We start from the raw sequence: 26,390 nt of genomic DNA on the forward strand, positions 1-26,390 counted from the left end.
CAAGAATCTTCCCGGTGTTCATGACGGAAAGTCTGAGGCTTTTTCACTCCTTCCGAAAATCGTGTAGGGTGGTCGAAAGCACTAGAGGGATACCAGTCCGGTGATACGGGCCCCTTTCAAAGAGGTTCGGTGGTACCCTCGAACGGGCTTAGATGTGAAGCGTTTTATTATTTCAGTGTGGTGTCACTTGACAGAGTTTAGTTAATGGGATTTTCATGCTTGCATCGAATGCTCGCCTACACGTCGACCGGTCTAAACAGGGCTTCTGTGTTGAGCGGGCAAGGGCCTTCTTGTCCCGATCGACGAACCGTTTGGATTCGCGAGTCAAGAATCATCCCGGTGAAATTGACGGCGTGTCTGAGGCTTTTTCTGTCCCAAAAATCGTGTAGCGTGGTGGAAAGCTCGAAACGGATACCATTCCAATGATTCGGGCCCCTTCCGAAGAGGTTCGTTTGTATATTCGTATAAATATCATATTTCATGGGATTATAACTGTGTTATGATTTCTGAGTTCGTGTCTTACGGATTCTCTTATCTCAAACCACGATGATGACGTGAGACTTTGCCTCATGAGTGTCAAGCCGTCAGGTAGACTGTCACGGGTCTGCTGTCATTTACGATCGCTCTTGACATCCCAAAGGTGTAGTACGGGCGATAACTTATTCTGAGTGGTTCTCCCCCATTAGGTTTCTGGGCTTGTCAAATCTTAGAAATGCTCTTGTATCTATGTCTTATATGCGGTGGACTACGTCTGGCAGTAAAGTAAGGTAACCGTATGCTCGTACGAGTTTATATATAAAGCATTTAAACATTTTCCTCTGGGTCCACTTCAAAAACATTAGTTAATGGGTGTTTCATGCTGGCATCGAATGCTCGCCTACACGTCGACCGGTCTAAACAGGGCTTCTGTGTTCAGCGGGCAAGGGCCTTCTTGTCCCGATCGACGAACCGTTTGGATTCGCGAGTCAAGAATCATCCCGGTGTTCTTGACGGAGTGTCTGAGGCTTTTTCGCTCCTTCCGAAAATCGTGTAGGGTGGTGGAAAGCACTAGAGGGATACCAGTCCGGTGATACGGACCCCTTCCAAAGAGGTTCGGTGGTACCCTCGAACGGGCTTAGATCTGAAGCGTTTTATTTTTTCAGTGTGGGGTCACTTGACAGAGTTTAGTTAATGGGATTTTCATGCTTGCATCGAATGCTCGCCTACACTTCGACCGGTCTAAACAGGGCTTCTGTGTTGAGCGGGCAATGGCCCTCTTGTCCCGATCGACGAACCGTTTGGATTCGCGAGTCAAGAATCATTCCGGTGCTCTTGACGGAGTGTCTGAGGGTTTTTCGCTCCTTCCGAAAATCATGTAGGGTGGTCGAAAGCACTAGAGGGATACCAGTCCGGTGATACGGGCCCCTTTCAAAGAGGTTCGGTGGTACCCTCGAACGGGCTTAGATGTGAAGCGTTTTATTATTTCAGTGTGGGGTCACTTGCAGAATTTAGTTAATGGGTGTTTCATGCTTGCATCGAATGCTCGCCTACACGTCGACCGGTCTAAACAGGGCTTCTGTGTTGAGCGGGCAAGGGCCTTCTTGTCCCGATCGACGAACCGTTTGGATTCGCGAGTCAAGAATCATCCCGGTGTTCATGACGGAGTGTCTGAGGCTTTTTCACTCCTTCCGAAAATCGTATAGGGAGGTCGAAAGCACTAGAGGGATACCAGTCCGGTGATACGGGCCCCTTCCAAAGAGATTCGGTGGTACCCTCGAACGGGCTTAGATGTGAAGCGTTTTATTATTTCAGTGTGGGGTCACTTGCAGAATTTAGTTAATGGGATTTTCATGCTTGCATCGAATGCTCGCCTACACGTCGACCGGTCTAAACAGGGCTTCTGTGTTCAGCGGGCAAGGGCCTTCTTGTCCCGATCGACGAACCGTTTGGATTCGCGAGTCAAGAATCATCCCGGTGTTCATGACGGAGTGTCTGAGGCTTTTTCGCTCCTTCCGAAAATCGTGTAGGGTGGTGGAAAGCACTAGAGGGATACCAGTCCGGTGATACGGGCCCCTTCCAAAGAGATTCGGTGGTACCCTCGAACGGGCTTAGATGTGAAGCGTTTTATTATTTCAGTGTGGGGTCACTTGGCAGATTTTAGTTAATGGGTGTTTCCTGCTTGCATCGAATGCTCGCCTACACGTCGACCGGTCTAAACAGGGCTTCTGTGTTGAGAGGGCAAGGGCCTTCTTGTCCCGATCGACGAACCGTTTGGATTCGCGAGTCAAGAATCATTCCGGTGAAATTGACGGCGTGTCTGAGGCTTTTTCTGTCCCAAAAATCGTGTAGCTTGGTGGAAAGCTTGAAACGGATACCATTCCAATGATTCGGGCCCCTTCCGAAGAGGTTCGTTTGTATATTCGTATAAATATCATATTTCATGGGATTATAACTGTGTTATGATTTCTGAGTTCGTGTCTTACGGATTCTCTTATCTCAAACCACGATGATGACGTGAGACTTTGCCTCATGAGTGTCAAGCCGTCAGGTAGACTGTCACGGGTCTGCGGTCATTTACGATCTCTCCTGACATCCCAAAGGTGTAGTACGGGCGATAACTTATTCTGAGTGGTTTTCCCCCATTAGGTTTCTGGGCTTGTCAAATCTTAGAAATGCTCTTGTATCTATGTCTTATATGCGGTGGACTACGTCTGGCAGTAAAGTAAGGTAACCGTATGCTAGTACGAGTTTATATATAAAGCATTTAAACATTTTCCTCTGGGTTCACTTCAAAAACATTAGTTAATGGGTGTTTCATGCTGGCATCGAATGCTCGCCTACACGTCGACCGGTCCAAACAGGACTTCTGTGTTGAGCGGGCAATGGCCCTCTTGTCCCGATCGACGAACCGTTTGGATTCGCGAGTCAAGAATCATTCCGGTGCTCTTGACGGAGTGTCTGAGGGTTTTTCGCTCCTTCCGAAAATCATGTAGGGTGGTGGAAAGCACTACAGGGATACCATTCCGGTGATACCGGCCCTTTCCAAGGAGGTTCGGTGGTACCCTCGAACGGGCTTAGATGTGAAGCGTTTTATTATTTCAGTGTGGGGTCACTTGACAGAGTTTAGTTAATGGGATTTTCATGCTTGCATCGAATGCTCGCCTACACGTCGACCGGTCTAAACAGGGCTTCTGTGTTGAGCGGGCAAGGGCCTTCTTGTCCCGATCGACGAACCGTTTGGATTCGCGAGTCAAGAATCATCCCGGTGTTCATGACGGAGTGTCTGAGGCTTTTTCACTCCTTCCGAAAATCGTGTAGGGTGGTCGAAAGCACTAGAGGGATACCAGTCCGGTGATACGGGCCCCTTTCAAAGAGGTTCGGTGGTACCCTCGAACGGGCTTAGATGTGAAGCGTTTTATTATTTCAGTGTGGGGTCACTTGACAGAGTTTAGTTAATGGGATTTTCATGCTTGCATCGAATGCTCGCCTACACGTCGACCGGTCTAAACAGGGCTTCTGTGTTGAGCGGGCAAGGGCCTTCCTGTCCCGATCGACGAACCGTTTGGATTCGCGAGTCAAGAATCATCCCGGTGTTCATGACGGAAAGTCTGAGGCTTTTTCACTCCTTCCGAAAATCGTGTAGGGTGGTCGAAAGCACTAGAGGGATACCAGTCCGGTGATACGGGCCCCTTTCAAAGAGGTTCGGTGGTACCCTCGAACGGGCTTAGATGTGAAGCGTTTTATTATTTCAGTGTGGGGTCACTTGGCAGATTTTAGTTAATGGGTGTTTCCTGCTTGCATCGAATGCTCGCCTACACGTCGACCGGTCTAAACAGGGCTTCTGTGTTGAGCGGGCAAGGGCCTTCTTGTCCCGATCGACGAACCGTTTGGATTCGCGAGTCAAGAATCATCCCGGTGAAATTGACGGCGTGTCTGAGGCTTTTTCTGTCCCAAAAATCGTGTAGCGTGGTGGAAAGCTCGAAACGGATACCATTCCAATGATTCGGGCCCCTTCCGAAGAGGTTCGTTTGTATATTCGTATAAATATCATATTTCATGGGATTATAACTGTGTTATGATTTCTGAGTTCGTGTCTTACGGATTCTCTTATCTCAAACCACGATGATGACGTGAGACTTTGCCTCATGAGTGTCAAGCCGTCAGGTAGACTGTCACGGGTCTGCTGTCATTTACGATCGCTCTTGACATCCCAAAGGTGTAGTACGGGCGATAACTTATTCTGAGTGGTTCTCCCCCATTAGGTTTCTGGGCTTGTCAAATCTTAGAAATGCTCTTGTATCTATGACTTATATGCGGTGGACTACGTCTGGCAGTAAAGTAAAGTAACGGTATGCTCGTACGAGTTTATATATAAAGCATTTAAACATTTTCCTCTGGGTTCACTTCAAAAACATTAGTTAATGGGTGTTTCATGCTGGCATCGAATGCTCGCCTACACGTCGACCGGTCCAAACAGGACTTCTGTGTTGAGCGGGCAATGGCCCTCTTGTCCCGATCGACGAACCGTTTGGATTCGCGAGTCAAGAATCATTCCGGTGCTCTTGACGGAGTGTCTGAGGGTTTTTCGCTCCTTCCGAAAATCATGTAGGGTGGTGGAAAGCACTACAGGGATACCATTCCGGTGATACCGGCCCTTTCCAAGGAGGTTCGGTGGTACCCTCGAACGGGCTTAGATGTGAAGCGTTTTATTATTTCAGTGTGGGGTCACTTGACAGAGTTTAGTTAATGGGATTTTCATCCTTGCATCGAATGCTCGCCTACACGTCGACCGGTCTAAACAGGGCTTCTGTGTTGAGCGGGCAAGGGCCTTCTTGTCCCGATCGACGAACCGTTTGGATTCGCGAGTCAAGAATCATCCCGGTGTTCTTGACGGAGTGTCTGAGGCTTTTTCGCTCCTTCCGAAAATCGTGTAGGGTGGTGGAAAGCACTAGAGGGATACCAGTCCGGTGATACGGACCCCTTCCAAAGAGGTTCGGTGGTACCCTCGAACGGGCTTAGATCTGAAGCGTTTTATTTTTTCAGTGTGGGGTCACTTGACAGGGTTTAGTTAATGGGATTTTCATGCTTGCATCGAATGCTCGCCTACACTTCGACCGGTCTAAACAGGGCTTCTGTGTTGAGCGGGCAAGGGCCTTCTTGTCCCGATCGACGAACCGTTTGGATTCGCGAGTCAAGAATCATCCCGGTGTTCATGACGGAGTGTCTGAGGCTTTTTCACTCCTTCCGAAAATCGTGTAGGGTGGTCGAAAGCACTAGAGGGATACCAGTCCGGTGATACGGGCCCCTTTCAAAGAGGTTCGGTGGTACCCTCGAACGGGCTTAGATGTGAAGCGTTTTATTATTTCAGTGTGGGGTCACTTGACAGAGTTTAGTTAATGGGATTTTCATGCTTGCATCGAATGCTCGCCTACACGTCGACCGGTCTAAACAGGGCTTCTGTGTTGAGCGGGCAAGGGCCTTCCTGTCCCGATCGACGAACCGTTTGGATTCGCGAGTCAAGAATCATCCCGGTGTTCATGACGGAAAGTCTGAGGCTTTTTCACTCCTTCCGAAAATCGTGTAGGGTGGTCGAAAGCACTAGAGGGATACCAGTCCGGTGATACGGGCCCCTTTCAAAGAGGTTCGGTGGTACCCTCGAACGGGCTTAGATGTGAAGCGTTTTATTATTTCAGTGTGGGGTCACTTGGCAGATTTTAGTTAATGGGTGTTTCCTGCTTGCATCGAATGCTCGCCTACACGTCGACCGGTCTAAACAGGGCTTCTGTGTTGAGCGGGCAAGGGCCTTCTTGTCCCGATCGACGAACCGTTTGGATTCGCGAGTCAAGAATCATCCCGGTTTAATTGACGGCGTGTCTGAGGCTTTTTCTGTCCCAAAAATCGTGTAGCGTGGTGGAAAGCTCGAAACGGATACCATTCCAATGATTCGGGCCCCTTCCGAAGAGGTTCGTTTGTATATTCGTATAAATATCATATTTCATGGGATTATAACTGTGTTATGATTTCTGAGTTCGTGTCTTACGGATTCTCTTATCTCAAACCACGATGATGACGTGAGACTTTGCCTCATGAGTGTCAAGCCGTCAGGTAGACTGTCACGGGTCTGCTGTCATTTACGATCGCTCTTGACATCCCAAAGGTGTAGTACGGGCGATAACTTATTCTGAGTGGTTCTCCCCCATTAGGTTTCTGGGCTTGTCAAATCTTAGAAATGCTCTTCTATCTATGACTTATATGCGGTGGACTACGTCTGGCAGTAAAGTAAAGTAACGGTATGCTCGTACGAGTTTATATATAAAGCATTTAAACATTTTCCTCTGGGTTCACTTCAAAAACATTAGTTAATGGGTGTTTCATGCTGGCATCGAATGCTCGCCTACACGTCGACCGGTCCAAACAGGACTTCTGTGTTGAGCGGGCAATGGCCCTCTTGTCCCGATCGACGAACCGTTTGGATTCGCGAGTCAAGAATCATTCCGGTGCTCTTGACGGAGTGTCTGAGGGTTTTTCGCTCCTTCCGAAAATCATGTAGGGTGGTGGAAAGCACTACAGGGATACCATTCCGGTGATACCGGCCCTTTCCAAGGAGGTTCGGTGGTACCCTCGAACGGGCTTAGATGTGAAGCGTTTTATTATTTCAGTGTGGGGTCACTTGACAGAGTTTAGTTAATGGGATTTTCATGCTTGCATCGAATGCTCGCCTACACGTCGACCGGTCTAAACAGGGCTTCTGTGTTGAGCGGGCAAGGGCCTTCTTGTCCCGATCAACGAACCGTTTGGATTCGCGAGTCAAGAATCATCCCGGTGTTCTTGACGGAGTGTCTGAGGCTTTTTCGCTCCTTCCGAAAATCGTGTAGGGTGGTGGAAAGCACTAGAGGGATACCAGTCCGGTGATACGGACCCCTTCCAAAGAGGTTCGGTGGTACCCTCGAACGGGCTTAGATCTGAAGCGTTTTATTTTTTCAGTGTGGGGTCACTTGACAGAGTTTAGTTAATGGGATTTTCATGCTTGCATCGAATGCTCGCCTACACTTCGACCGGTCTAAACAGGGCTTCTGTGTTGAGCGGGCAAGGGCCTTCTTGTCCCGATCGACGAACCGTTTGGATTCGCGAGTCAAGAATCATCCCGGTGTTCATGACGGAGTGTCTGAGGCTTTTTCACTCCTTCCGAAAATCGTGTAGGGTGGTCGAAAGCACTAGAGGGATACCAGTCCGGTGATACGGGCCCCTTTCAAAGAGGTTCGGTGGTACCCTCGAACGGGCTTAGATGTGAAGCGTTTTATTATTTCAGTGTGGGGTCACTTGACAGAGTTTAGTTAATGGGATTTTCATGCTTGCATCGAATGCTCGCCTACACGTCGACCGGTCTAAACAGGGCTGGCTTCTGTGTTGAGCGGGCAAGGGCCTTCCTGTCCCGATCGACGAACCGTTTGGATTCGCGAGTCAAGAATCATCCCGGTGTTCATGACGGAAAGTCTGTTCACTCCTTCCGAAAATCGTGTAGGGTGGTCGAAAGCACTAGAGGGATACCAGTCCGGTGATACGGGCCCCTTTCAAAGAGGTTCGGTGGTACCCTCGAACGGGCTTAGATGTGAAGCGTTTTATTATTTCAGTGTGGGGTCACTTGGCAGATTTTAGTTAATGGGTGTTTCCTGCTTGCATCGAATGCTCGCCTACACGTCGACCGGTCTAAACAGGGCTTCTGTGTTGAGCGGGCAAGGGCCTTCTTGTCCCGATCGACGAACCGTTTGGATTCGCGAGTCAAGAATCATCCCGGTGAAATTGACGGCGTGTCTGAGGCTTTTTCTGTCCCAAAAATCGTGTAGCGTGGTGGAAAGCTCGAAACGGATACCATTCCAATGATTCGGGCCTCTTCCGAAGAGGTTCGTTTGTATATTCGTATAAATATCATATTTCATGGGATTATAACTGTGTTATGATTTCTGAGTTCGTGTCTTACGGATTCTCTTATCTCAAACCACGATGATGACGTGAGACTTTGCCTCATGAGTGTCAAGCCGTCAGGTAGACTGTCACGGGTCTGCTGTCATTTACGATCGCTCTTGACATCCCAAAGGTGTAGTACGGGCGATAACTTATTCTGAGTGGTTCTCCCCCATTAGGTTTCTGGGCTTGTCAAATCTTAGAAATGCTCTTGTATCTATGACTTATATGCGGTGGACTACGTCTGGCAGTAAAGTAAAGTAACGGTATGCTCGTACGAGTTTATATATAAAGCATTTAAACATTTTCCTCTGGGTTCACTTCAAAAACATTAGTTAATGGGTGTTTCATGCTGGCATCGAATGCTCGCCTACACGTCGACCGGTCCAAACAGGACATCTGTGTTGAGCGGGCAATGGCCCTCTTGTCCCGATCGACGAACCGTTTGGATTCGCGAGTCAAGAATCTTCCCGGTGTTCATGACGGAAAGTCTGAGGCTTTTTCACTCCTTCCGAAAATCGTGTAGGGTGGTCGAAAGCACTAGAGGGATACCAGTCCGGTGATACGGGCCCCTTTCAAAGAGGTTCGGTGGTACCCTCGAACGGGCTTAGATGTGAAGCGTTTTATTATTTCAGTGTGGTGTCACTTGACAGAGTTTAGTTAATGGGATTTTCATGCTTGCATCGAATGCTCGCCTACACGTCGACCGGTCTAAACAGGGCTTCTGTGTTGAGCGGGCAAGGGCCTTCTTGTCCCGATCGACGAACCGTTTGGATTCGCGAGTCAAGAATCATCCCGGTGAAATTGACGGCGTGTCTGAGGCTTTTTCTGTCCCAAAAATCGTGTAGCGTGGTGGAAAGCTCGAAACGGATACCATTCCAATGATTCGGGCCCCTTCCGAAGAGGTTCGTTTGTATATTCGTATAAATATCATATTTCATGGGATTATAACTGTGTTATGATTTCTGAGTTCGTGTCTTACGGATTCTCTTATCTCAAACCACGATGATGACGTGAGACTTTGCCTCATGAGTGTCAAGCCGTCAGGTAGACTGTCACGGGTCTGCTGTCATTTACGATCGCTCTTGACATCCCAAAGGTGTAGTACGGGCGATAACTTATTCTGAGTGGTTCTCCCCCATTAGGTTTCTGGGCTTGTCAAATCTTAGAAATGCTCTTGTATCTATGTCTTATATGCGGTGGACTACGTCTGGCAGTAAAGTAAGGTAACCGTATGCTCGTACGAGTTTATATATAAAGCATTTAAACATTTTCCTCTGGGTCCACTTCAAAAACATTAGTTAATGGGTGTTTCATGCTGGCATCGAATGCTCGCCTACACGTCGACCGGTCTAAACAGGGCTTCTGTGTTCAGCGGGCAAGGGCCTTCTTGTCCCGATCGACGAACCGTTTGGATTCGCGAGTCAAGAATCATCCCGGTGTTCTTGACGGAGTGTCTGAGGCTTTTTCGCTCCTTCCGAAAATCGTGTAGGGTGGTGGAAAGCACTAGAGGGATACCAGTCCGGTGATACGGACCCCTTCCAAAGAGGTTCGGTGGTACCCTCGAACGGGCTTAGATCTGAAGCGTTTTATTTTTTCAGTGTGGGGTCACTTGACAGAGTTTAGTTAATGGGATTTTCATGCTTGCATCGAATGCTCGCCTACACTTCGACCGGTCTAAACAGGGCTTCTGTGTTGAGCGGGCAATGGCCCTCTTGTCCCGATCGACGAACCGTTTGGATTCGCGAGTCAAGAATCATTCCGGTGCTCTTGACGGAGTGTCTGAGGGTTTTTCGCTCCTTCCGAAAATCATGTAGGGTGGTGGAAAGCACTACAGGGATACCATTCCGGTGATACCGGCCCTTTCCAAAGAGGTTCGGTGGTACCCTCGAACGGGCTTAGATGTGAAGCGTTTTATTATTTCAGTGTGGGGTCACTTGACAGAGTTTAGTTAATGGGATTTTCATGCTTGCATCGAATGCTCGCCTACACGTCGACCGGTCTAAACAGGGCTTCTGTGTTGAGCGGGCAAGGGCCTTCCTGTCCCGATCGACGAACCGTTTGGATTCGCGAGTCAAGAATCATCCCGGTGTTCATGACGGAGTGTCTGAGGCTTTTTCACTCCTTCCGAAAATCGTGTAGGGTGGTCGAAAGCACTAGAGGGATACCAGTCCGGTGATACGGGCCCCTTTCAAAGAGGTTCGGTGGTACCCTCGAACGGGCTTAGATGTGAAGCGTTTTATTATTTCAGTGTGGAGTCACTTGACAGAGTTTAGTTAATGGGATTTTCATGCTTGCATCGAATGCTCGCCTACACGTCGACCGGTCTAAACAGGGCTTCTGTGTTGAGCGGGCAAGGGCCTTCCTGTGCCGATCGACGAACCGTTTGGATTCGCGAGTCAAGAATCATCCCGGTGTTCTTGACGGAGTGTCTGAGGCTTTTTCGCTCCTTCCGAAAATCGTGTAGGGTGGTGGAAAGCACTAGAGGGATACCAGTCCGGTGATACGGGCCCCTTCCAAAGAGATTCGGTGGTACCCTCGAACGGGCTTAGATGTGAAGCGTTTTATTATTTCAGTGTGGGGTCACTTGGCAGATTTTAGTTAATGGGTGTTTCCTGCTTGCATCGAATGCTCGCCTACACGTCGACCGGTCTAAACAGGGCTTCTGTGTTGAGCGGGCAAGGGCCTTCTTGTCCCGATCAACGAACCGTTTGGATTCGCGAGTCAAGAATCATCCCGGTGATCTTGACGGAGTGTCTGAGGCTTTTTCACTCCTTCCGAAAATCGTGTAGGGTGGTCGAAAGCACTAGAGGGATACCAGTCCGGTGATACGGGCCCCTTTCAAAGAGGTTCGGTGGTACCCTCGAACGGGCTTAGATGTGAAGCGTTTTATTATTTCAGTGTGGGGTCACTTGCAGAATTTAGTTAATGGGTGTTTCATGCTTGCATCGAATGCTCGCCTACACGTCGACCGGTCTAAACAGGGCTTCTGTGTTGAGCGGGCAAGGGCCTTCTTGTCCCGATCGACGAACCGTTTGGATTCGCGAGTCAAGAATCATCCCGGTGTTCATGACGGAGTGTCTGAGGCTTTTTCACTCCTTCCGAAAATCGTATAGGGAGGTCGAAAGCACTAGAGGGATACCAGTCCGGTGATACGGGCCCCTTCCAAAGAGATTCGGTGGTACCCTCGAACGGGCTTAGATGTGAAGCGTTTTATTATTTCAGTGTGGGGTCACTTGCAGAATTTAGTTAATGGGATTTTCATGCTTGCATCGAATGCTCGCCTACACGTCGACCGGTCTAAACAGGGCTTCTGTGTTCAGCGGGCAAGGGCCTTCTTGTCCCGATCGACGAACCGTTTGGATTCGCGAGTCAAGAATCATCCCGGTGTTCTTGACGGAGTGTCTGAGGCTTTTTCGCTCCTTCCGAAAATCGTGTAGGGTGGTGGAAAGCACTAGAGGGATACCAGTCCGGTGATACGGACCCCTTCCAAAGAGGTTCGGTGGTACCCTCGAACGGGCTTAGATCTGAAGCGTTTTATTTTTTCAGTGTGGGGTCACTTGACAGAGTTTAGTTAATGGGATTTTCATGCTTGCATCGAATGCTCGCCTACACTTCGACCGGTCTAAACAGGGCTTCTGTGTTGAGCGGGCAAGGGCCTTCTTGTCCCGATCGACGAACCGTTTGGATTCGCGAGTCAAGAATCATCCCGGTGTTCATGACGGAGTGTCTGATGCTTTTTCACTCCTTCCGAAAATCGTGTAGGGTGGTCGAAAGCACTAGAGGGATACCAGTCCGGTGATACGGGCCCCTTTCAAAGAGGTTCGGTGGTACCCTCGAACGGGCTTAGATGTGAAGCGTTTTATTATTTCAGTGTGGGGTCACTTGACAGAGTTTAGTTAATGGGATTTTCATGCTTGCATCGAATGCTCGCCTACACGTCGACCGGTCTAAACAGCGCTTCTGTGTTGAGCGGGCAAGGGCCTTCCTGTCCCGATCTACGAACCGTTTGGATTCGCGAGTCAAGAATCATCCCGGTGTTCTTGACGGAGTGTCTGAGGCTTTTTCGCTCCTTCCGAAAATCGTGTAGGGTGGTGGAAAGCACTAGAGGGATACCAGTCCGGTGATACGGGCCCCTTCCAAAGAGGTTCGGTGGTACCCTCGAACGGGCTTAGATGTGAAGCGTTTTATTATTTCAGTGTGGGGTCACTTGGCAGATTTTAGTTAATGGGTGTTTCATGCTTGCATCGAATGCTCGCCTACACGTCGACCGGTCTAAACAGGGCTTCTGTGTTGAGCGGGCAAGGGCCTTCTTGTCCCGATCGACGAACCGTTTGGATTCGCGAGTCAAGAATCATCCCGGTGAAATTGACGGCGTGTCTGAGGCTTTTTCTGTCCCAAAAATCGTGTAGCGTGGTGGAAAGCTCGAAACGGATACCATTCCAATGATTCGGGCCCCTTCCGAAGAGGTGTGTTTGTATATTCGTATAAATATCATATTTCATGGGATTATAACTGTGTTATGATTTCTGAGTTCGTGTCTTACGGATACTCTTATCTCAAACCACGATGATGACGTGAGACTTTGCCTCATGAGTGTCAAGCCGTCAGGTACACTGTCACGGGTCTGCTGTCATTTACGATCGCTCTTGACATCCCAAAGGTGTAGTACGGGCGATAACTTATTCTGAGCTGTTCTCCCCCATTAGGTTTCTGGGCTTGTCAAATCTTAGAAATGCTCTTGTATCTATGTCTTATATGCGGTGGACTACGTCTGGCAGTAAAGTAAAGTAACGGTATGCTCGTACGAGTTTATATATAAAGCATTTAAACATTTTCCTCTGGGTTCACTTCAAAAACATTAGTTAATGGGTGTTTCATGCTGGCATCGAATGCTCGCCTACACGTCGACCGGTCCAAACAGGACTTCTGTGTTGAGCGGGCAATGGCCCTCTTGTCCCGATCGACGAACCGTTTGGATTCGCGAGTCAAGAATCATTCCGGTGCTCTTGACGGAGTGTCTGAGGGTTTTTCGCTCCTTCCGAAAATCGTGTAGGGTGGTGGAAAGCACTACAGGGATACCATTCCGGTGATACGGGCCCCTTCCAAAGAGATTCGGTGGTACCCTCGAACGGGCTTAGATGTGAAGCGTTTTATTATTTCAGTGTGGGGTCACTTGACAGAGTTTAGTTAATGGGATTTTCATGCTTGCATCGAATGCTCGCCTACACGTCGACCGGTCTAAACAGGGCTTCTGTGTTGAGCGGGCAAGGGCCTTCCTGTGCCGATCGACGAACCGTTTGGATTCGCGAGTCAAGAATCATCCCGGTGTTCTTGACGGAGTGTCTGAGGCTTTTTCGCTCCTTCCGAAAATCGTGTAGGGTGGTGGAAAGCACTAGAGGGATACCAGTCCGGTGATACGGGCCCCTTCCAAAGAGATTCGGTGGTACCCTCGAACGGGCTTAGATGTGAAGCGTTTTATTATTTCAGTGTGGGGTCACTTGGCAGATTTTAGTTAATGGGTGTTTCCTGCTTGCATCGAATGCTCGCCTACACGTCGACCGGTCTAAACAGGGCTTCTGTGTTGAGCGGGCAAGGGCCTTCTTGTCCCGATCAACGAACCGTTTGGATTCGCGAGTCAAGAATCATCCCGGTGATCTTGACGGAGTGTCTGAGGCTTTTTCACTCCTTCCGAAAATCGTGTAGGGTGGTCGAAAGCACTAGAGGGATACCAGTCCGGTGATACGGGCCCCTTTCAAAGAGGTTCGGTGGTACCCTCGAACGGGCTTAGATGTGAAGCGTTTTATTATTTCAGTGTGGGGTCACTTGCAGAATTTAGTTAATGGGTGTTTCATGCTTGCATCGAATGCTCGCCTACACGTCGACCGGTCTAAACAGGGCTTCTGTGTTGAGCGGGCAAGGGCCTTCTTGTCCCGATCGACGAACCGTTTGGATTCGCGAGTCAAGAATCATCCCGGTGTTCATGACGGAGTGTCTGAGGCTTTTTCACTCCTTCCGAAAATCGTATAGGGAGGTCGAAAGCACTAGAGGGATACCAGTCCGGTGATACGGGCCCCTTCCAAAGAGATTCGGTGGTACCCTCGAACGGGCTTAGATGTGAAGCGTTTTATTATTTCAGTGTGGGGTCACTTGCAGAATTTAGTTAATGGGATTTTCATGCTTGCATCGAATGCTCGCCTACACGTCGACCGGTCTAAACAGGGCTTCTGTGTTCAGCGGGCAAGGGCCTTCTTGTCCCGATCGACGAACCGTTTGGATTCGCGAGTCAAGAATCATCCCGGTGTTCATGACGGAGTGTCTGAGGCTTTTTCGCTCCTTCCGAAAATCGTGTAGGGTGGTGGAAAGCACTAGAGGGATACCAGTCCGGTGATACGGGCCCCTTCCAAAGAGATTCGGTGGTACCCTCGAACGGGCTTAGATGTGAAGCGTTTTATTATTTCAGTGTGGGGTCACTTGGCAGATTTTAGTTAATGGGTGTTTCCTGCTTGCATCGAATGCTCGCCTACACGTCGACCGGTCTAAACAGGGCTTCTGTGTTGAGAGGGCAAGGGCCTTCTTGTCCCGATCGACGAACCGTTTGGATTCGCGAGTCAAGAATCATTCCGGTGAAATTGACGGCGTGTCTGAGGCTTTTTCTGTCCCAAAAATCGTGTAGCTTGGTGGAAAGCTTGAAACGGATACCATTCCAATGATTCGGGCCCCTTCCGAAGAGGTTCGTTTGTATATTCGTATAAATATCATATTTCATGGGATTATAACTGTGTTATGATTTCTGAGTTCGTGTCTTACGGATTCTCTTATCTCAAACCACGATGATGACGTGAGACTTTGCCTCATGAGTGTCAAGCCGTCAGGTAGACTGTCACGGGTCTGCGGTCATTTACGATCTCTCCTGACATCCCAAAGGTGTAGTACGGGCGATAACTTATTCTGAGTGGTTTTCCCCCATTAGGTTTCTGGGCTTGTCAAATCTTAGAAATGCTCTTGTATCTATGTCTTATATGCGGTGGACTACGTCTGGCAGTAAAGTAAGGTAACCGTATGCTCGTACGAGTTTATATATAAAGCATTTAAACATTTTCCTCTGGGTCCACTTCAAAAACATTAGTTAATGGGTGTTTCATGCTGGCATCGAATGCTCGCCTACACGTCGACCGGTCTAAACAGGGCTTCTGTGTTCAGCGGGCAATGGCCTTCTTGTCCCGATCGACGAACCGTTTGGATTCGCGAGTCAAGAATCATCCAGGTGTTCTTGACGGAGTGTCTGAGGCTTTTTCGCTCCTTCCGAAAATCGAGTAGGGTGGTGGAAAGCACTAGAGGGATACCAGTCCGGTGATACGCCCCCCTTCCAAAGAGGTTCGGTGGTACCCTCGAACGGGCTTAGATCTGAAGCGTTTTATTTTTTCAGTGTGGGGTCACTTGCAGAATTTAGTTAATGGGATTTTCATGCTTGCATCGAATGCTCGCCTACACGTCGACCGGTCTAAACAGGGCTTCTGTGTTCAGCGGGCAAGGGCCTTCTTGTCCCGATCGACGAACCGTTTGGATTCGCGAGTCAAGAATCATCCCGGTGTTCATGACGGAGTGTCTGAGGCTTTTTCGCTCCTTCCGAAAATCGTGTAGGGTGGTGGAAAGCACTAGAGGGATACCAGTCCGGTGATACGGGCCCCTTCCAAAGAGATTCGGTGGTACCCTCGAACGGGCTTAGATGTGAAGCGTTTTATTATTTCAGTGTGGGGTCACTTGGCAGATTTTAGTTAATGGGTGTTTCCTGCTTGCATCGAATGCTCGCCTACACGTCGACCGGTCTAAACAGGGCTTCTGTGTTGAGAGGGCAAGGGCCTTCTTGTCCCGATCGACGAACCGTTTGGATTCGCGAGTCAAGAATCATTCCGGTGAAATTGACGGCGTGTCTGAGGCTTTTTCTGTCCCAAAAATCGTGTAGCTTGGTGGAAAGCTTGAAACGGATACCATTCCAATGATTCGGGCCCCTTCCGAAGAGGTTCGTTTGTATATTCGTATAAATATCATATTTCATGGGATTATAACTGTGTTATGATTTCTGAGTTCGTGTCTTACGGATTCTCTTATCTCAAACCACGATGATGACGTGAGACTTTGCCTCATGAGTGTCAAGCCGTCAGGTAGACTGTCACGGGTCTGCGGTCATTTACGATCTCTCCTGACATCCCAAAGGTGTAGTACGGGCGATAACTTATTCTGAGTGGTTTTCCCCCATTAGGTTTCTGGGCTTGTCAAATCTTAGAAATGCTCTTGTATCTATGTCTTATATGCGGTGGACTACGTCTGGCAGTAAAGTAAGGTAACCGTATGCTCGTACGAGTTTATATATAAAGCATTTAAACATTTTCCTCTGGGTCCACTTCAAAAACATTAGTTAATGGGTGTTTCATGCTGGCATCGAATGCTCGCCTACACGTCGACCGGTCTAAACAGGGCTTCTGTGTTCAGCGGGCAATGGCCTTCTTGTCCCGATCGACGAACCGTTTGGATTCGCGAGTCAAGAATCATCCAGGTGTTCTTGACGGAGTGTCTGAGGCTTTTTCGCTCCTTCCGAAAATCGAGTAGGGTGGTGGAAAGCACTAGAGGGATACCAGTCCGGTGATACGCCCCCCTTCCAAAGAGGTTCGGTGGTACCCTCGAACGGGCTTAGATCTGAAGCGTTTTATTTTTTCAGTGTGGGGTCACTTGACAGAGTTTAGTTAATGGGATTTTCATGCTTGCATCGAATGCTCGCCTACACTTCGACCGGTCTAAACAGGGCTTCTGTGTTGAGCGGGCAAGGGCCTTCTTGTCCCGATCGACGAACCGTTTGGATTCGCGAGTCAAGAATCATCCCGGTGTTCATGACGGAGTGTCTGATGCTTTTTCACTCCTTCCGAAAATCGTGTAGGGTGGTCGAAAGCACTAGAGGGATACCAGTCCGGTGATACGGGCCCCTTTCAAAGAGGTTCGGTGGTACCCTCGAACGGGCTTAGATGTGAAGCGTTTTATTATTTCAGTGTGGGGTCACTTGACAGAGTTTAGTTAATGGGATTTTCATGCTTGCATCGAATGCTCGCCTACACGTCGACCGGTCTAAACAGCGCTTCTGTGTTGAGCGGGCAAGGGCCTTCCTGTCCCGATCTACGAACCGTTTGGATTCGCGAGTCAAGAATCATCCCGGTGTTCTTGACGGAGTGTCTGAGGCTTTTTCGCTCCTTCCGAAAATCGTGTAGGGTGGTGGAAAGCACTAGAGGGATACCAGTCCGGTGATACGGGCCCCTTCCAAAGAGGTTCGGTGGTACCCTCGAACGGGCTTAGATGTGAAGCGTTTTATTATTTCAGTGTGGGGTCACTTGGCAGATTTTAGTTAATGGGTGTTTCATGCTTGCATCGAATGCTCGCCTACACGTCGACCGGTCTAAACAGGGCTTCTGTGTTGAGCGGGCAAGGGCCTTCTTGTCCCGATCGACGAACCGTTTGGATTCGCGAGTCAAGAATCATCCCGGTGAAATTGACGGCGTGTCTGAGGCTTTTTCTGTCCCAAAAATCGTGTAGCGTGGTGGAAAGCTCGAAACGGATACCATTCCAATGATTCGGGCCCCTTCCGAAGAGGTGTGTTTGTATATTCGTATAAATATCATATTTCATGGGATTATAACTGTGTTATGATTTCTGAGTTCGTGTCTTACGGATACTCTTATCTCAAACCACGATGATGACGTGAGACTTTGCCTCATGAGTGTCAAGCCGTCAGGTACACTGTCACGGGTCTGCTGTCATTTACGATCGCTCTTGACATCCCAAAGGTGTAGTACGGGCGATAACTTATTCTGAGCTGTTCTCCCCCATTAGGTTTCTGGGCTTGTCAAATCTTAGAAATGCTCTTGTATCTATGTCTTATATGCGGTGGACTACGTCTGGCAGTAAAGTAATGTAACGGTATGCTCGTACGAGTTTATATATAAAGCATTTAAACATTTTCCTCTGGGTTCACTTCAAAAACATTAGTTAATGGGTGTTTCATGCTGGCATCGAATGCTCGCCTACACGTCGACCGGTCCAAACAGGACTTCTGTGTTGAGCGGGCAATGGCCCTCTTGTCCCGATCGACGAACCGTTTGGATTCGCGAGTCAAGAATCATTCCGGTGCTCTTGACGGAGTGTCTGAGGGTTTTTCGCTCCTTCCGAAAATCGTGTAGGGTGGTGGAAAGCACTACAGGGATACCATTCCGGTGATACGGGCCCCTTCCAAAGAGATTCGGTGGTACCCTCGAACGGGCTTAGATGTGAAGCGTTTTATTATTTCAGTGTGGGGTCACTTGGCAGATTTTAGTTAATGGGTGTTTCCTGCTTGCATCGAATGCTCGCCTACACGTCGACCGGTCTAAACAGGGCTTCTGTGTTGAGCGGGCAAGGGCCTTCTTGTCCCGATCAACGAACCGTTTGGATTCGCGAGTCAAGAATCATCCCGGTGATCTTGACGGAGTGTCTGAGGCTTTTTCACTCCTTCCGAAAATCGTGTAGGGTGGTCGAAAGCACTAGAGGGATACCAGTCCGGTGATACGGGCCCCTTTCAAAGAGGTTCGGTGGTACCCTCGAACGGGTTTAGATGTGAAGCGTTTTATTATTTCAGTGTGGGGTCACTTGCAGAATTTAGTTAATGGGTGTTTCATGCTTGCATCGAATGCTCGCCTACACGTCGACCGGTCTAAACAGGGCTTCTGTGTTGAGCGGGCAAGGGCCTTCTTGTCCCGATCGACGAACCGTTTGGATTCGCGAGTCAAGAATCATCCCGGTGTTCATGACGGAGTGTCTGAGGCTTTTTCACTCCTTCCGAAAATCGTATAGGGAGGTCGAAAGCACTAGAGGGATACCAGTCCGGTGATACGGGCCCCTTCCAAAGAGGTTCGGTGGTACCCTCGAACGGGCTTAGATCTGAAGCGTTTTATTATTTCAGTGTGGGGTCACTTGCAGAATTTAGTTAATGGGATTTTCATGCTTGCATCGAATGCTCGCCTACACGTCGACCGGTCTAAACAGGGCTTCTGTGTTCAGCGGGCAAGGGCCTTCTTGTCCCGATCGACGAACCGTTTGGATTCGCGAGTCAAGAATCATCCCGGTGTTCATGACGGAGTGTCTGAGGCTTTTTCGCTCCTTCCGAAAATCGTGTAGGGTGGTGGAAAGCACTAGAGGGATACCAGTCCGGTGATACGGGCCCCTTCCAAAGAGATTCGGTGGTACCCTCGAACGGGCTTAGATGTGAAGCGTTTTATTATTTCAGTGTGGGGTCACTTGGCAGATTTTAGTTAATGGGTGTTTCCTGCTTGCATCGAATGCTCGCCTACACGTCGACCGGTCTAAACAGGGCTTTTGTGTTGAGAGGGCAAGGGCCTTCTTGTCCCGATCGACGAACCGTTTGGATTCGCGAGTCAAGAATCATTCCGGTGAAATTGACGGCGTGTCTGAGGCTTTTTCTGTCCCAAAAATCGTGTAGCTTGGTGGAAAGCTTGAAACGGATACCATTCCAATGATTCGGGCCCCTTCCGAAGAGGTTCGTTTGTATATTCGTATAAATATCATATTTCATGGGATTATAACTGTGTTATGATTTCTGAGTTCGTGTCTTACGGATTCTCTTATCTCAAACCACGATGATGACGTGAGACTTTGCCTCATGAGTGTCAAGCCGTCAGGTAGACTGTCACGGGTCTGCGGTCATTTACGATCTCTCCTGACATCCCAAAGGTGTAGTACGGGCGATAACTTATTCTGAGTGGTTTTCCCCCATTAGGTTTATGGGCTTGTCAAATCTTAGAAATGCTCTTGTATCTATGTCTTATATGCGGTGGACTACGTCTGGCAGTAAAGTAAGGTAACCGTATGCTCGTACGAGTTTATATATAAAGCATTTAAACATTTTCCTCTGGGTCCACTTCAAAAACATTAGTTAATGGGTGTTTCATGCTGGCATCGAATGCTCGCCTACACGTCGACCGGTCTAAACAGGGCTTCTGTGTTCAGCGGGCAATGGCCTTCTTGTCCCGATCGACGAACCGTTTGGATTCGCGAGTCAAGAATCATCCAGGTGTTCTTGACGGAGTGTCTGAGGCTTTTTCGCTCCTTCCGAAAATCGAGTAGGGTGGTGGAAAGCACTAGAGGGATACCAGTCCGGTGATACGGACCCCTTCCAAAGAGGTTCGGTGGTACCCTCGAACGGGCTTAGATCTGAAGCGTTTTATTTTTTCAGTGTGGGGTCACTTGACAGAGTTTAGTTAATGGGATTTTCATGCTTGCATCGAATGCTCGCCTACACTTCGACCGGTCTAAACAGGGCTTCTGTGTTGAGCGGGCAAGGGCCTTCTTGTCCCGATCGACGAACCGTTTGGATTCGCGAGTCAAGAATCATCCCGGTGTTCATGACGGAGTGTCTGATGCTTTTTCACTCCTTCCGAAAATCGTGTAGGGTGGTCGAAAGCACTAGAGGGATACCAGTCCGGTGATACGGGCCCCTTCCAAAGAGGTTCGGTGGTACCCTCGAACGGGCTTAGATGTGAAGCGTTTTATTATTTCAGTGTGGGGTCACTTGACAGAGTTTAGTTAATGGGATTTTCATGCTTGCATCGAATGCTCGCCTACACGTCGACCGGTCTAAACAGCGCTTCTGTGTTGAGCGGGCAAGGGCCTTCCTGTCCCGATCTACGAACCGTTTGGATTCGCGAGTCAAGAATCATCCCGGTGTTCTTGACGGAGTGTCTGAGGCTTTTTCGCTCCTTCCGAAAATCGTGTAGGGTGGTGGAAAGCACTAGAGGGATACCAGTCCGGTGATACGGGCCCCTTCCAAAGAGGTTCGGTGGTACCCTCGAACGGGCTTAGATGTGAAGCGTTTTATTATTTCAGTGTGGGGTCACTTGGCAGATTTTAGTTAATGGGTGTTTCCTGCTTGCATCGAATGCTCGCCTACACGTCGACCGGTCTAAACAGGGCTTCTGTGTTGAGCGGGCAAGGGCCTTCTTGTCCCGATCGACGAACCGTTTGGATTCGCGAGTCAAGAATCATCCCGGTGAAATTGACGGCGTGTCTGAGGCTTTTTCTGTCCCAAAAATCGTGTAGCGTGGTGGAAAGCTCGAAACGGATACCATTCCAATGATTCGGGCCCCTTCCGAAGAGGTGTGTTTGTATATTCGTATAAATATCATATTTCATGGGATTATAACTGTGTTATGATTTCTGAGTTCGTGTCTTACGGATTCTCTTATCTCAAACCACGATGATGACGTGAGACTTTGCCTCATGAGTGTCAAGCCGTCAGGTACACTGTCACGGGTCTGCTGTCATTTACGATCGCTCTTGACATCCCAAAGGTGTAGTACGGGCGATAACTTATTCTGAGCTGTTCTCCCCCATTAGGTTTCTGGGCTTGTCAAATCTTAGAAATGCTCTTGTATCTATGTCTTATATGCGGTGGACTACGTCTGGCAGTAAAGTAAAGTAACGGTATGCTCGTACGAGTTTATATATAAAGCATTTAAACATTTTCCTCTGGGTTCACTTCAAAAACATTAGTTAATGGGCGTTTCATGCTGGCATCGAATGCTCGCCTACACGTCGACCGGTCCAAACAGGACTTCTGTGTTGAGCGGGCAATGGCCCTCTTGTCCCGATCGACGAACCGTTTGGATTCGCGAGTCAAGAATCATTCCGGTGCTCTTGACGGAGTGTCTGAGGTTTTTTCGCTCCTTCCGAAAATCGTGTAGGGTGGTGGAAAGCACTACAGGGATACCATTCCGGTGATACCGGCCCTTTCCAAAGAGGTTCGGTGGTACCCTCGAACGGGCTTAGATGTGAAGCGTTTTATTATTTCAGTGTGGGGTCACTTGACAGAGTTTAGTTAATGGGATTTTCATGCTTGCATCGAATGCTCGCCTACACGTCGACCGGTCTAAACAGGGCTTCTGTGTTGAGCGGGCAAGGGCCTTCCTGTCCCGATCGACGAACCGTTTGGATTCGCGAGTGAAGAATCATCCCGGTGTTCTTGACGGAGTGTCTGAGGCTTTTTCGCTCCTTCCGAAAATCGTGTAGGGTGGTGGAAAGCACTAGAGGGATACCAGTCCCTTCCAAAGAGGTTCGGTGGTACCCTCGAACGGGCTTAGATGTGAAGCGTTTTATTATTTCAGTGTGGGGTCACTTGCAGAATTTAGTTAATGGGTGTTTCATGCTTGCATCGAATGCTCGCCTACACGTCGACCGGTCTAAACAGGGCTTCTGTGTTATGCGGGCAAGGGCCTTCTTGTCCCGATCGACGAACCCATTGGATTCGCGAGTCAAGTATCATCCCGGTGAAATTGACGGAGTGTCTGAGGCTTTTTCTCTCCCAAAAATCGTGTAGCGTGTTGGAAAGCTCGAAACCGATACCATTCCAATGATTCGGGCCCCTTCCGAAGAGGTTCGTTTGTATATTCGTATAAATATCATATTTCATGGGATTATAACTGTGTTATGATTTCTGAGTTCGTGTCTTACGGATTCTCTTATCTCAAACCACGATGATGACGTGAGACTTTGCCTCATGAGTATCAAGCCGTCAGGTAGACTGTCACGGGTCTGCTGTCATTTACGATCGCTCCTGACATCCCAAAGGTGTAGTACGGGCGATAACTTATTCTGAGTGGTTTTCCCCCATTAGGTTTCTGGGCTTGTCAAATCTTAGAAATGCTCTTGTATCTATGTCTTATATGCGGTGGACTACGTCTGGCACTAAAGTAAGGTAACCGTATGCTCGTACGAGTTTGTATATAAAGCATTTAAACATTTTCCTCTGGGTCCACTTCAAAAACATTAGTTAATGGGTGTTTCATGCTGGCATCGAATGCTCGCCTACACGTCGACCGGTCTAAACAGGGCTTCTGTGTTCAGCGGGCAAGGGCCTTCTTGTCCCGATCGACGAACCGTTTGGATTCGCGAGTCAAGAATCATCCCGGTGTTCTTGACGGAGTGTCTGAGGCTTTTTCGCTCCTTCCGAAAATCGTGTAGGGTGGTGGAAAGCACTAGAGGGATACCAGTCCGGTGATACGGACCCCTTCCAAAGAGGTTCGGTGGTACCCTCGAACGGGCTTAGATCTGAAGCGTTTTATTTTTTCAGTGTGGGGTCACTTGACAGAGTTTAGTTAATGGGATTTTCATGCTTGCATCGAATGCTCGCCTACACTTCGACCGGTCTAAACAGGGCTTCTGTGTTGAGCGGGCAAGGGCCTTCTTGTCCCGATCGACGAACCGTTTGGATTCGCGAGTCAAGAATCATCCCGGTGTTCATGACGGAGTGTCTGAGGCTTTTTCACTCCTTCCGAAAATCGTGTAGGGTGGTCGAAAGCACTAGAGGGATACCAGTCCGGTGATACGGGCCCCTTTCAAAGAGGTTCGGTGGTACCCTCGAACGGGCTTAGATGTGAAGCGTTTTATTATTTCAGTGTGGGGTCACTTGACAGAGTTTAGTTAATGGGATTTTCATGCTTGCATCGAATGCTCGCCTACACGTCGACCGGTCTAAACAGGGCTTCTGTGTTGAGCGGGCAAGGGCCTTCCTGTCCCGATCGACGAACCGTTTGGATTCGCGAGTCAAGAATCATCCCGGTGTTCTTGACGGAGTGTCTGAGGCTTTTTCGCTCCTACCGAAAATCGTGTAGGGTGGTGGAAAGCAATAGAGGGATACCAGTCCGGTGATACGGGCCCCTTCCAAAGAGGTTCGGTGGTACCCTCGAACGGGCTTAGATGTGAAGCGTTTTATTATTTCAGTGTGGGGTCACTTAGCAGATTTTAGTTAATGGGTGTTTCCTGCTTGCATCGAATGCTCGCCTACACGTCGACCGGTCTAAACAGGGCTTCTGTGTTGAGCGGGCAAGGGCCTTCTTGTCCCGATCGACGAACCGTTTGGATTCGCGAGTCAAGAATCATCCCGGTGAAATTGACGGCGTGTCTGAGGCTTTTTCTGTCCCAAAAATCGTGTAGCGTGGTAAAAAGCTCGAAACGGATACCATTCCAATGATTCGGGCCCCTTCCGAAGAGGTTCGTTTGTATATTCGTATAAATATCATATTTCATGGGATTATAACTGTGTTATGATTTCTGAGTTCGTGTCTTACGGATTCTCTTATCTCAAACCACGATGATGACGTGAGACTTTGCCTCATGAGTGTCAAGCCGTCAGGTAGACTGTCACGGGTCTGCTGTCATTTACGATCGCTCTTGACATCCCAAAGGTGTAGTACGGGCGATAACTTATTCTGAGTGGTTCTCCCCCATTAGGTTTCTGGGCATGTCAAATCTTAGAAATGCTCTTGTATCTATGTCTTATATGCGGTGGACTATGTCTGGCAGTAAAGTAAAGTAACGGTATGCTCGTACGAGTTTATATATAAAGCATTTAAACATTTTCCTCTGGGTTCACTTCAAAAACATTAGTTAATGGGTGTTTCATGCTGGCATCGAATGCTCGCCTACACGTCGACCGGTCCAAACAGGACTTCTGTGTTGAGCGGGCAATGGCCCTCTTGTCCCGATCGACGAACCGTTTGGATTCGCGAGTCAAGAATCATTCCGGTGCTCTTGACGGAGTGTCTGAGGGTTTTTAGCTCCTTCCGAAAATCGTGTAGGGTGGTGGAAAGCACTAGAGGGATACCAGTCCGGTGATACGGACCCCTTCCAAAGAGGTTCGGTGGTACCCTCGAACGGGCTTAGATCTGAAGCGTTTTATTTTTTCAGTGTGGGGTCACTTGACAGAGTTTAGTTAATGGGATTTTCATGCTTGCATCGAATGCTCGCCTACACGTCGACCGGTCTAAACAGGGCTTCTGTGTTGAGCGGGCAAGGGCCTTCCTGTCCCGATCGACGAACCGTTTGGATTCGCGAGTCAAGAATCATCCCGGTGTTCTTGACGGAGTGTCTGAGGCTTTTTCGCTCCTTCCGAAAATCGTGTAGGGTGGTGGAAAGCACTAGAGGGATACCAGTCCCTTCCAAAGAGGTTCGGTGGTACCCTCGAACGGGCTTAGATGTGAAGCGTTTTATTATTTCAGTGTGGGGTCACTTGCAGAATTTAGTTAATGGGTGTTTCATGCTTGCATCGAATGCTCGCCTACACGTCGACCGGTCTAAACAGGGCTTCTGTGTTGAGCGGGCAAGGGCCTTCTTGTCCCGATCGACGAACCGTTTGGATTCGCGAGTCAAGAATCATCCCGGTGTTCATGACGGAGTGTCTGAGGCTTTTTCACTCCTTCCGAAAATCGTGTAGGGTGGTCGAAAGCACTAGAGGGATACCAGTCCGGTGATACGGGCCCCTTTCAAAGAGGTTCGGTGGTACCCTCGAACGGGCTTAGATGTGAAGCGTTTTATTATTTCAGTGTGGTGTCACTTGACAGAGTTTAGTTAATGGGATTTTCATGCTTGCATCGAATGCTCGCCTACACGTCGACCGGTCTAAACAGGGCTTCTGTGTTGAGCGGGCAAGGGCCTTCCTGTCCCGATCGACGAACCGTTTGGATTCGCGAGTCAAGAATCATCCCGGTGTTCTTGACGGAGTGTCTGAGGCTTTTTCGCTCCTTCCGAAAATCGTGTAGGGTGGTGGAAAGCACTAGAGGGATACCAGTCCGGTGATACGGGCCCCTTCCAAAGAGGTTCGGTGGTACCCTCGAACGGGCTTAGATGTGAAGCGTTTTATTATTTCAGTGTGGGGTCACTTGGCAGATTTTAGTTAATGGGTGTTTCCTGCTTGCATCGAATGCTCGCCTACACGTCGACCGGTCTAAACAGGGCTTCTGTGTTGAGCGGGCAAGGGCCTTCTTGTCCCGATCGACGAACCGTTTGGATTCGCGAGTCAAGAATCATCCCGGTGAAATTGACGGCGTGTCTGAGGCTTTTTCTGTCCCAAAAATCGTGTAGCGTGGTGGAAAGCTCGAAACGGATACCATTCCAATGATTCGGGCCCCTTCCGAAGAGGTTCGTTTGTATATTCGTATAAATATCATATTTCATGGGATTATAACTGTGTTATGATTTCTGAGTTCGTGTCTTACGGATTCTCTTATCTCAAACCACGATGATGACGTGAGACTTTGCCTCATGAGTGTCAAGCCGTCAGGTAGACTGTCACGGGTCTGCTGTCATTTACGATCGCTCTTGACATCCCAAAGGTGTAGTACGGGCGATAACTTATTCTGAGTGGTTCTCCCCCATTAGGTTTCTGGGCTTGTCAAATCTTAGAAATGCTCTTGTATCTATGTCTTATATGCGGTGGACTACGTCTGGCAGTAAAGTAAAGTAACGGTATGCTCGTACGAGTTTATATATAAAGCATTTAAACATTTTCCTCTGGGTTCACTTCAAAAACATTAGTTAATGGGTGTTTCATGCTGGCATCGAATGCTCGCCTACAC

At 48.9% G+C, this 26,390-nt stretch overlaps 12 non-coding genes across 12 annotated transcripts; all 12 read left to right on the forward strand.

Annotated features, from left to right (window-relative positions):
* Positions 1-467: 467 nt before the first annotated feature.
* On the forward strand, positions 468-673 carry LOC149083774 (small nucleolar RNA U3). Its single transcript, XR_016193160.1, has one exon. It is a non-coding gene; the product is annotated as a small nucleolar RNA U3 (small nucleolar RNA).
* A 1,733-nt stretch (positions 674-2,406) lies between these two features.
* On the forward strand, positions 2,407-2,612 carry LOC149083775 (small nucleolar RNA U3). Its single transcript, XR_016193115.1, has one exon. It is a non-coding gene; the product is annotated as a small nucleolar RNA U3 (small nucleolar RNA).
* A 1,410-nt stretch (positions 2,613-4,022) lies between these two features.
* Positions 4,023-4,228, forward strand: LOC149083776 (small nucleolar RNA U3). Its single transcript, XR_016193052.1, has one exon. It is a non-coding gene; the product is annotated as a small nucleolar RNA U3 (small nucleolar RNA).
* Positions 4,229-5,963: 1,735 nt separating this feature from the next.
* LOC149083777 (small nucleolar RNA U3) lies at positions 5,964-6,169 on the forward strand. Its single transcript, XR_016193053.1, has one exon. It is a non-coding gene; the product is annotated as a small nucleolar RNA U3 (small nucleolar RNA).
* Positions 6,170-7,901: 1,732 nt separating this feature from the next.
* Positions 7,902-8,107, forward strand: LOC149083778 (small nucleolar RNA U3). The gene has a single exon (XR_016193054.1). It is a non-coding gene; the product is annotated as a small nucleolar RNA U3 (small nucleolar RNA).
* A 760-nt stretch (positions 8,108-8,867) lies between these two features.
* Positions 8,868-9,073, forward strand: LOC149083779 (small nucleolar RNA U3). The gene has a single exon (XR_016193055.1). It is a non-coding gene; the product is annotated as a small nucleolar RNA U3 (small nucleolar RNA).
* Positions 9,074-14,695: 5,622 nt separating this feature from the next.
* Positions 14,696-14,901, forward strand: LOC149083780 (small nucleolar RNA U3). The gene has a single exon (XR_016193116.1). It is a non-coding gene; the product is annotated as a small nucleolar RNA U3 (small nucleolar RNA).
* A 1,084-nt stretch (positions 14,902-15,985) lies between these two features.
* Positions 15,986-16,191, forward strand: LOC149083781 (small nucleolar RNA U3). Its single transcript, XR_016193117.1, has one exon. It is a non-coding gene; the product is annotated as a small nucleolar RNA U3 (small nucleolar RNA).
* Positions 16,192-19,540: 3,349 nt separating this feature from the next.
* On the forward strand, positions 19,541-19,746 carry LOC149083782 (small nucleolar RNA U3). The gene has a single exon (XR_016193118.1). It is a non-coding gene; the product is annotated as a small nucleolar RNA U3 (small nucleolar RNA).
* Positions 19,747-22,432: 2,686 nt separating this feature from the next.
* LOC149083783 (small nucleolar RNA U3) lies at positions 22,433-22,638 on the forward strand. Its single transcript, XR_016193112.1, has one exon. It is a non-coding gene; the product is annotated as a small nucleolar RNA U3 (small nucleolar RNA).
* A 1,410-nt stretch (positions 22,639-24,048) lies between these two features.
* LOC149083784 (small nucleolar RNA U3) lies at positions 24,049-24,254 on the forward strand. Its single transcript, XR_016193056.1, has one exon. It is a non-coding gene; the product is annotated as a small nucleolar RNA U3 (small nucleolar RNA).
* Positions 24,255-25,974: 1,720 nt separating this feature from the next.
* On the forward strand, positions 25,975-26,180 carry LOC149083785 (small nucleolar RNA U3). Its single transcript, XR_016193058.1, has one exon. It is a non-coding gene; the product is annotated as a small nucleolar RNA U3 (small nucleolar RNA).
* Positions 26,181-26,390: the final 210 nt, after the last annotated feature.

This window comes from Pholcus phalangioides, unplaced genomic scaffold (assembly GCF_987345545.1).
Source record: "Pholcus phalangioides strain wild (caught in Gottingen) unplaced genomic scaffold, Ppha-v1.0 ptg000008l_1, whole genome shotgun sequence".
Lineage (NCBI taxonomy): Eukaryota > Metazoa > Arthropoda > Arachnida > Araneae > Pholcidae > Pholcus > Pholcus phalangioides.